We start from the raw sequence: 9227 nt of genomic DNA, 5'->3' as shown, positions 1-9227 counted from the left end.
TTTCCTTCTGTTTGTTTGTATTGTCCAAATCCAACACGTTATTTTTGGTTTTATCTTATTTTATTATTTAAAGAAGCAGTTTGTGTCATTTAAAGAATATATTACTCAGCCTTTCTCTCCACTCATCTCTTTAAAAAAAATTACAGCTTGCCAAATATAATTTGATCATATGGTATACCTACCTTTTTCCAAAATATATTCAGCTAACACATCCATCAATTCAACATACAGTGGAATGTGATGAGAAGGATCTCTACTTTAAAATTACTAGAGATACTATGAGCCAACAGAAATATCCTAACCCCAATTACCACAACCACTATCATTCCAGAATTGGGTAGTGGAGGAAATGCTTGCTTAAATGAAATTGATAAATGCTTAGTGGACAAATTCAAGGTACAGTAGATTATTTTAGTTCTGGGGTTAATGAAGAAAATTAAGTCTCTAGATCTACACTGGTTGGTGTAACTACAGTGGTTAGCCAGGGAGACCTATATCTAACAACACAGAAAGTGATGAGTTCTAAGAGAAAATAATTGCTAGGTGCTCTGGAAGCACATACAAATATCAGAATTTTAGAATTTATGTCACACATAGGATTTCTATCATAGGTACTTTTAAATACAAATTTGAGGAAAAATACAAATATGAAGATTTATTATTGTTTCTTTATTCAGAAAGCCTGTCTTGAATTGGGTGTGCAACTGAGGATTTTCAATGATCCACCTGTCTCTACTTCTCTAGGGCAGGGATTAGAGATGCCAACCACAACAAACAAGCTTAAAAAAAACTAAAAGGGAGGATTTTCAAATGTAATAATTTATGGGATATGAAAAATTGGTGTCTACTTTTTGTTAATTAGAAATATTCTTCTCACTATAAAATAGTACAAGTTTACTCTAGTAAGACAATGTACAGTAATCAATAACAATAAGATTCAAGTCATTCATTGAGTACAACGCTTTAGACAACCTATTAACACCATAGTAGGATAAATACTTTCAAGTCCTTTTACCTATACATACATATTAGTCTACATTATTAATAAGAAAAATAAACATTATCCTGCTGGGCATACTATCCTATAACCTGAGCTGTAATTTCTTTTAACATTCATGTGTTTATGTGCTGTTAAGTATCCTTTTATGGGCTTTTCTTTTAAAATGTTTGCAGTAGCAGCAGGAGAAAACTGAGTTTTGGAATTTGGATTTTCTTTTGCCTCTGAGAATATTCTAAGAGAAGATGGGGAGATAAGTCAGCATTAGAGGCTTTGTTGTTCATCTTACTATATGTATTGCTTTCTTCTTTCTTTTTGCTTCTGTTTTGAAGTCTGAGTAAAAAATGGGAAGATAAAGTTTCCTATACAAGGCAATGGATTTAGATTTTTGTTCTTTCCTTTTATATAGGAAACGGCAGAGTGAATAATACTAAGGAATTAAGCAGCATTTTAAAGATGGATGAAAAAGAAGAGGGCAATGGAATAGTTGAATAAAATAACACAATTGTTTTGGGATTGAAACAACAAATTAGAGAGAAAAGGTGTTCTTATTTTGTGTTAATTTAAAGTAAGAAAGGGTGAGGTTCAGATTGCTTTTTTATATGTAAATCTATCTCTCAAGGAAAAGAATGGAAACAGAAACAAAAACAAACAAAAGCAACAAGAAAGACAACTAACCAAACAAACAAAAAAATCTATCATCCACAGCTTTGCTATTTTCTGCTATCATTATGTACTTTTGATGCTACAAATATTGCATAAATTTTTAAATGTATTATTTTCCTTTAGGCCTGCAATAACATTCCCTTTACTTTCATCTTTTTTCTTCATATGTGAAGTGCATTGGAACTGCTATATGCATAAGAATAAATGAGTAGTTTGGAGGATAACAAAAATCGATGGAGGAATGTAACTCTATTGTAAGAAAATATTGTAGAATATATACAAAAGTGCCTTCTATTTGCACTTTCATCTGCAAAGGGAATATATGAGGAAGATAATATTAATTGAAAAGATAATTGTTAACTAGGCACAATTTAACATGTCTATAATTTCAATATTTGGAGAGTAGCGAGAGGGATAACATTTCAAGGTTTGCAAGGGCTATATTACAAGACTTGGTTTCACAAAATCTGAGGGAAAGTATATTGATAAAATATGATAAATATAGATCTGAGTTAAAACAAATAATTTATGAAAGAAGTTTAAAAATGAATATTGAATTCCAGAACAAAGGTTCTCTTGAGCCCCTACTCTTAGACGAGGATATAGTGGAGAGGGCAAGATAGGCAGTTTTCTTTAAGATCATGTCTGTTGGAAAGTCGACCATATTTCAGCAGATGGTCACATATTCATGATATTCATGGATATATAGGCAACACAATTGGGATATGACATGTTATTGGGCTACTATTACTATGCTTTCTGATTTTGTATTTTTATGGTGTATCTCTGTGTGTTTCTTTACTGCTTTGTTTGCCTGTTTGTGTGTGTGTGTGTGTATATATATATATATATATATATATATGTATATATATATGTATATATATATATGTATATGTATATATATATGTGTGTGTGTGTGTGTGTGTGTGTGTGTGTGTGTGTGTGTGTCATAGAGTTGGGTAAATGGGAAGGACCTGAAGTTGGAAAAGGGTTGTTAGGTGGGTCTGGAAGTCCTGGGGTGAATTAGGAGGCAAATATGATCAAAATACGTTGTATGAAATTCTCAAACAATAAATGAATATAGCATATTAATATAAAATAAAAAAGAATGGATACAGAAAATGTGCTACATTTGCATAATGGAGTATTGTTCAGATATTAAAAACAATGCCTTCATGAAATTCTTAGGCAAAAGGATGGAACTAGAAAATATCATCCTCAGGGAGGTAACCAGTCACAAAAGAACACATATGGTATCTACTCACTGATAAGTGGATATTAGCGGGGAAATCTCAGAATACCTATGATAAAACTCACAGACCATATGAAGCTAAAGAAGAAGGAAGGCCAATGTGTGGATACTTCTATCCTGCTTAGAAAGGGGCACAAAATAGTCATGGGAAGTAGCGAGTGGTAAGGACTTGGGATGAAGAGAGGAGAGGGAGGGAAAAGGGGGCAGGATCTCGTGTGTGAGGAGATGGGAGAGGTGTACTGAGGGTCAGAAAATTGAACAGAAGTGTGTAGCAGTGGGGGATAGGGAACTAGAACAGAAAGTCCCAAAAGCAAGCAAGCAAAAGGCTCCCAGGAGTCAAGGGGGATAACATTAGCTAAAATACCTAACAAAGGGAGAGAGAACATATAAAGATCCTATGTAGAGGTTTGGTGCAGCCCCTAATTGAGGGATGAGGCTACTCACCCATCTCAAAAGTATTAACAGAATTTCTCCTGTCTAAAGGAAAGACAGGGACAAAGAGTGGAGCAGAGACTGAAAGAAAAGCCTTCCAGAGACTGTCCCACTTGGAGATCCATTCCATATGCAGCCACTAAACCCAGACATTATTTCTGATGCCAAGAAGTGCTTGTTGTCAGGAGCCTGATAAAGTTGTCTCCTGAGAGTCTCTGCCAGAATCTTACAAATACAGATACAGAAGCCTGCAGCCAACCATTGGAATGAGCATGTGGACCCCAATGGAGGAGTTAGAGGAAGGACTAAAGGAGATGAAGCGGTTTGCAACAACATAGGAAGCACAGCAATATCAACCAACCAGAACTCCAGGGCTCCCTGGGATTAAACTACTACCGAAAGAGTACACATGGAGCAACCCATGGCTTGATGCCCCAGTGTAGGGGAATACTAGTGTGGTGAGTCAGGAGTGCCCTCATAGAAGGGAGGATGGGATAGGTGGTTTGTGGAGGGGAAACTTGGAGAGGGATAACATTTAAAATTTAAACAAATAAGATAACTATTAAAAATATTTTTAAAAAGTATTGTTGAAGAGGATTGGAGCAACTTGGGACTAGACCATGGGAAGACAAAAGAAAACCATTCAAAAATTAAAGACTTACTTGTTTCATCTCTTTTTTAAAATTTATTTTATTTATTTATTTTTTCATTTATTGGATATTTTTTATTTGCTTTTCAAATGTCATTCCCTTTCCCAGTTTCCCGGACATAAGTCCCCTATCCCATCCCATCCCCTTCTTCTATAAGGGTGTTCCCATCCCCATCCACCCCCCTTTCCTACCCCCTCCCATATTCCCCTACACCGGAGGGTCCAGCCTGGGCAGGACCAAGGGCTTCTCATCTCTTTTGTATAGCATTTTGTCTGTCTATAATTTATTTTAATTTTCAAAAACAGCGCTGTACTGCAGGTAATATTATCCTCATTTCTTAAGTCATATAGCTATAATTGATTGGATTAGGATTTGAATCCAGGTTCACTTTATTGTTCCTTAGCTTAGCCAGATAGATATCTCTTTGGGCCTAATAATAAGGTTCTGGGACTAACCATGCTTTGCCCAAATCTTCCAGAAAACATTTTCTAAGTAACCTTTCACTATACCACTAACATACTACTACTTGTTTTTGCATTATCTGAAACACCTTGAATCTTGTCTTTGTATGGGTCATGCCATATACACTTCCTTAAATGAGTGAGAACTTTGAAGAAGTGACTATCCATCGTATCAAAAAATTTAGATGTAAATTTATGAATTTAGTGGGAAGATTGACTTTTCTTGAGTATTTTTTAACACAAATAGGGCAAACCACCTCCATTTGTGAAATTCAATCCACAAACCTTTACTCTTAATGAATCTTGTACATAGAGACTGAACAGTTTTCCAAGAATCCAAAGAGGAATATATAAAGATCTCAAAACAAAGAACAGTCTATAACATACTTGATAATATAAATTTATAAAGGCAAGCAAAATAATGAACTGTTGAAAAGAGATACTTTAATATATGGAACATTCTTGTTTGATTGTAACATCTTCCTTTCATAAGGGGAAAAATAAGGTATTTGTAGCCATAAAAATGTTTATTTCTTATTTATTATTAGTTTATCTTGGTTGATTTACCAATTAGGTGTGTAACATATTGAAGTCACATTTAACTGAGAAGCATAACTTCCTAATTAAACTATTAAACAAAGTTAATTTAACCAAAAGCTTAGAATACCCAATACACAATTCACAGACAACATGAAGCTCAAGAAAAAGGAAGACCAAAGTGTGGATACTTCAATCATCCTTAGAAGGGGGAACAACATATTCATGGGAGGAAATACAAAGACAAAGTATGGAGCAGAGACTGAAGGAAAGGTCATCAAGAAACTGCCCCACCCAGGGATCCATCCCATATACAGACACTAAATCCAGTCACTATGGTAGATGCCAAGATGTGCATGCTGACAGGAGCCTGATGTAGCTGTCTCCTGAGAAGCTGTGCAAGAGCATGACAAATACAGAGGTGAATGCTCACAGCCAAACATTGGACTGAGAACAGGATCCTTGATGGAGGATTTAGAGAAAGCGCTGAAGGAGCTGAAGGGGTTTGCAACGCATAGGAAGAACAACAATATCAACCAACCAGACCCCCCCCACCCCCCGAGCTCCCAGGGACTAAACGACCAATCAAAGAGTAAACAAGGAGGGACCAATGACTCCAACAGCATATGTAGTAGAGGATGGGCTTGTCAAGCATCAGTGGGAGGAGAGTTCCTTTGTTCTGGGAAGGCTTGATGCCCCAGTTGGGTAATGTTAGGGGGTGGGCAGGGGTGGGTCAGTGGGGAAGCATCCTCATAGAAGCAGGGGGAGGGAGAATGGGATAGGTGGTATCCAAAGGGAAAATTAGGCAAGGGGATAACAATTGAAATGTAAACAAATAAAAGATCCAATAAAAATGACCAATCAAATATTTTCCTAATATTTGCCATTATACATGGAAGTGTTTATACCATGTCTTTTAATAAGATGCATGTTTATTTTTGAATGTGCTGATAATTTCAAGCATTTCTATAATTTATTTTAGTTATGTTACCCCACATTACCCTTTCTCTTTCTCCTTCCACTCTCATGAAATATGTTCTTCCCAATATGTTTGCTTCTTGTTTCTGTTTCATTTATTGTATTATTGCTTTTAACCAACTGCATCTAATTAGAGTTTCTTGCCTGAACATTGGTGCAGAAATATTTGCTTGACAACAGGTAACTTATCAGTAGCTATGCCACTAAAGAACACACTTCCCCAAACCCGCAGATCCCAGCCCGCGGCAGCTCTCTGCTCCGAAACACCTTGGGAGAGAGACCTCAGCGCCTGGTCAGGTGGCCACTCCTGAGGCTGCAGAGCAGAAAAGACCACCAACACTGCCCACCCCTGCCAACATCCCTGGCCCAAGAGGAAACTGTATACAGCCTCTGGGTTCCCATAGAAGAGGGCCCAGGAGCAGCAGGACCACTGCGTCTGAGACACCGCCAGAACCTGAAGAGACCTACCGGATAAACAGTTCTCTGCACCAAAATACTGTGGGAGGGAGAGCTAAACCTTCAGAGAGGCAGACAAGCCTGGGAAACCAGAAGAGACTGCACTCTGCACACATCTCTGATGCCAGAGGAAAACACCAAACGCTATCTGGAACCCTGGTGCACAGAAGATCCCAGAAAGGGCGGCGCAGATCTTCCTGGTTGCTGCCGCCACAGAGAGCTCGTAGGCAACACCTCACGAGCAAACTTGTGCCTTGGAACCACAGGTAAGACCAACTTTTCTGCTGCAAGTGACCTGCCTGGTGAACTCAAGACACAGGACCAAAGGAACAGCTGAAGACCTGTAGATAGGAAAAACTACATGCCCGAAAGCAGAACACTCTGTCCCCATAATGGGCTGAAAGAAAACACGAAAACAGGTCTACAGCACTTCTGAAACACAGGCTTATAGGACAGTCTAGACACTGTCAGAAATAGCAGAACAAAGTAACACTAGAGATAATCTGATGGAGAAAGGCAAGCGCAGGAACCCAAGCAACAGAAACCAAGACTACATGGCATCATCTGAGCCCAATTCTCCAATCAAAGCAAACACGGAATATCCAAACACACCAGAAAAGCAAGATCTAGTTTCAAAATCATATTTGATCATGATGCTGGAGGACTTCAAGAAAGAAGTGAAGAACTCCCTTAGAGAAATACAGGAAAACATTAATAAACAAGTAGAAGCCTACAGAGAGGAATCGCAAAAATCCATGAAAGAATTCCAGGAAAACACAATCAAACATTTGAAGGAATTAAAAATGGAAATAGAAGCAATCAAGAAGGAACACATGGAAACAACCATGGATATAGAAAACCAAAAGAATTGACAAGGAGCTGTAGATACGAGCTTCACCAACAGAATACAAGAGATGGAAGAGAGAATCTCAGGAGCAGAAGATTCCATAGAAATCATTGACTCAACTGTCAAAGACAATGTAAAGCAGAAAAAAGCTACTGGTCCAAAACATACAGGAAATCCGGGACTCAATGAGAAGATCAAACCTAAGGATAATAGGTATAGAAGAGAGTGAAGACTCCCACTTCAAAGGACCAGTAAATATCTTCAACAAAATCCTAGAAGAAAACTTCCCTGACCTAAAAGAAGAGATACCCATAGGCATAAAAAAAGCCTACAGAACTCCAAATAGATTGGACCAGAAAAGAAACACCTCCCGTCACATAATTTTCAAAACACCAAACGCACAAAATAAAGAAAGAATATTAAAAGCAGTAAGGGGAAAAGGTCAAGTAACATATAAAGGCAGACCTATCAGAATCACACCAGACTTTTCGCCAGAAACTATGAAGGCCAGAAGATCCTGGACAGATGTCATACAGACACTAAGAGAACACAAATGCCAGCCCAGGTTACTGTATCCTGCAAAACTCTCAATTAACATAAATGGAGAAACCATGATATTCCATGTCAAAACCAAATTTACACAATATCTTTCTACAAATCCAGCACTACAAAGGATAATAAATGGTAAAGCCCAACATAAGGAGGCAAGCTATACCCTAGAAGAAGCAAGAAACTAATCATCTTGGCAACAAAACAAAGAGAGGTAAAGCACACAAACATACACTCAAATCCAAATATGAATATAACAGGAAACAATAATCACTATTCCTTAATACCTCTCAACATCAATGGACTCAACTCCCCAATAAAAATACACAGATTAACAAACTGGATACTCAACGAGGACCCTGCATTCTGCTGCCTACAGGAAACACACCTTAGAGACAAAGACAGACACTACCTCAGAGTAAAAGGCTAAAAACAACTTTCCAAGCAAATGACCAGAAGAAGCAAGCTGGAGTAGCAATTCTAATATCAAATAAAATCAACTTTCACCTAAAACTCATCAAAAAAGATAAGGAAGGACACTTCCTATTCATCAAAGGAAAAATCCACCAAGATAAACTCTCAATCCTAAATATCTATGCCCCAAATACAAGGGCACCTACATACGTAAAAGAAACCTTACTAAAGCTCAAAACACACATTGCACTTCACACAAAAATAGTAGGAAAGTTCAACACCCCACTTTCATCAATGGACAGATCATGGAAACATAAATTAAACAGAGACGTAGACAGACTAAGAAAAGTCATGAGCCCAATGGACTTAACAGATATTTATAGAACATTCTATCCTAAAGCAAAAGGATATACCTTCTTCTCAGCTCCTCATGGTACTTTCTCCAAAATTGACCATATAATTGGTCAAAAAACTGGCCTCAACAGGTACAAAAAGATAGAAATAATCCCATGCGTGCTATCAGACCACCACGGCCTAAAGCTGGTCTTCAATAACAATAAAGGAAGAACGCCCACTTATACGTGGAAATTGAATAATGCTCTACTCAACGATAACCTGGTCAAGGAAGAAATAAAGAAAGAAATTAAAGACTTTTTAGAATTTAATGAAAAAGAAGGTACAACATATCCAAACTTATGGGACACAATGAAAGCTATGCTAAGAGGAAAACTAATAGCGCTGAGTGTCTGAAGAAAGAAACAGGAAAGAGCATATGTCAGCAGCTTGACAGCACACCTAAAAGCTCTAGAACAAAAAGAAGCAAATACACACAGGAGGAGTAGAAGTCAGGAAATAATCAAACCCAGAGCTGAAATCAACCAAGTAGAAACAAAAAGGACCATAGAAAGAACCAATTGAACCAAAATTTGGTTCTTGGAGAAAATCAACAAGATAGATAAACCCTTAGCCGGACTAACAAGAGGACACA

This window comes from Rattus norvegicus, chromosome X, assembly GCF_036323735.1.
Source record: "Rattus norvegicus strain BN/NHsdMcwi chromosome X, GRCr8, whole genome shotgun sequence".
Taxonomy (NCBI): Eukaryota; Metazoa; Chordata; class Mammalia; order Rodentia; family Muridae; genus Rattus; species Rattus norvegicus.
Note: the sequence above shows the minus strand (reverse complement) of the source record.